Below are 2195 nucleotides of genomic sequence, written 5' to 3'. Positions count from 1 at the left end.
AAAGGTAAAACTTTTGGATATAAGGAATCCTACTTCGCGGAATTTCATTTATCACGGTAGGGTCTAGAACCGATTAACCGCGATAAACGAGGGTTCACTGTATTTCATGGGTCTCAAGACGACTTCATAGTTGGTATCTGACAAATGGGCTAACATTGGACTTTTGGACTTGGTCTGGACTGGGCTGGGATGTTTACTCAATTCAATTGTTCTTGTATATGAGCCAATTTCTTAAACACATACGAGTGTTTCTATGGATTTGTTTCTCGCATCAACCCAGACTAACACAGAAGGCCTCACAGGCCATTTCTCCAGATTTGGGTTTGTGTCAAGATATGTGGGCACAGGGCTTAAAGAAGTAAGGCTTTGGAAGTTGTCAGGAAGTAGACATTCTCACTGGATCGTTTAGTACTTCTTTCTAAAGAAAGCAAGCTTGACTCCCAGGATGGGGCAAATCACGTGCTTGGCTGCTAACCCAGAGGCAGGAGGATTCCAGTTCACCTAGAGATGTGTTGGAAGGCCTGGCAATTGACTTCTGAAAAATCCGTCACGGTTCCACTCTGACACAGATGAAGCTGCCACGAGTTGGAATCAACTCAATGGAACCTGGAGAAAGATGGCAAGGCTGCGGATCAAGCTGTAGTTGGTTACAAACAAAACAAAACACGGCATTCACATTAACTGGGAGACGGGATGCTTGGTATTTTGTGGGTTGGACAACGTTCATGTTTAGTTCAGACATAGATGAAATACATTTTACAGGGGGCGGGGGGAGGAAGAGTGTCATCCTAGAAAGATCAGCTACTAACAACAAACGTCTGTAAGAAAAAGAAAACACAGGGAGTTACCATCTCTTCAATGTTGGCTAAACCCCACAGTCTACTCCAAAATAAACAAAAGACAAACTCACTGTCAACGAGTCGATGCCGACTCCAGTGATCTTATAGCACAGGAGAGAATTGCCCATGTGGGTTGCTGGAACTGTACACTGGAGCAGAAAGCCCTGTCTCTCTCAAGAAGCAGCTGGTGGTTTCAAACTGCTGACCTTGCGGTTAGCACGTAACCACACAGGTCCCCAGGGTTTCCTCTTACAGTCCACTAGATCCTGCTGATCACCCAATCCATGTCTTCAGAGGCCAAGATTCATCTCTCCTTTAAGCCCCAGAAAGTAAAAACTATTCTGACAGCCCCAGCCCCGTGGCCCAAGTGGATCTAATGCGATTCGCTGATAAATGCAGGAAAAGCTGACGATGTACACTCCATCTAGTTCAATCCACTTTGAGGCCTGGCTTCTCCCAGGATGAGTTCCTCCGTGGGTTTGTTTTTTTCCCTCCCAGCTGCGGGTCATGAATAGTTCCCCTTCACCTGCCAGAACTGATTACGGAGCATTTGGAAGAAGAAAATGCGAGGTTGTTTCTTGGCTGCTTCATCCGTATCAGCAGAGAGGTTGTGAGGGAAAACTCCCACATTTGTATCACGGCTACTGCAGTTTATGAAGCCCTTTCACACCTACCGTCTTCTTAATCCTCTCCACCAAGTAGAGGTGGATTGCCATTTTCATGCAAGGGCTGTGGAAAGAGAGGCAAGAAGTTAGTCATGAACACCACGTATCTCGTTCAGCATCTCTGTGCACCTTATCTGGGGGACTCCTGGCCACAGGCCTGCGAGGGAGATATTCCAATCTCAGGGCACCCAGAGGCTAGGTCTGGCAAAGCAGGGCTCCTTGGGTGCCAGGCACTTTCTCCTCTTATCTGCTTCTCAACGCTTCCAGGTTGGGGGATCTACTGGACCGGGAGCCTGGCCGGCGGGTGGTCAAGCCCCAGGCACTGCACAACGAACCCCCAGACTCTTACTCTGCAGGGGCTCGCGTCCAAAGCCTGGAAGATAAGGCCCACATAACCACAGTCTCCACCCTCCCTGGTCAGTCCAGGCTTGGGCACGGTCCCGCGGGCGGCCCCTTCCCTCCACCACCGGCACCCCCAGTCCGACCCCGGCAGAGGGGGTGCAGGGAGAAGGGGCTGAAACCTCGGGGCGAAGGAGGGGTGGGTGTGTGTGTGTGTGGATATTTGGGGGCCTTCCCAGCTCCCTGGGCGAAGCTTGGGAATTCCTAAGAACCGTTACTCCGTGTTTTGAGAAGCGCCCCAAGGTTCCCACCCAAAACCCGAGGTCCCCAGGCTTGGCGCCCCCCGCACGCT

Source organism: Echinops telfairi, unplaced genomic scaffold, assembly GCF_000313985.2.
Source record: "Echinops telfairi isolate 266 unplaced genomic scaffold, ASM31398v2 ScPeMD7_2;HRSCAF=8, whole genome shotgun sequence".
Lineage (NCBI taxonomy): Eukaryota > Metazoa > Chordata > Mammalia > Afrosoricida > Tenrecidae > Echinops > Echinops telfairi.
Note: the sequence above shows the minus strand (reverse complement) of the source record.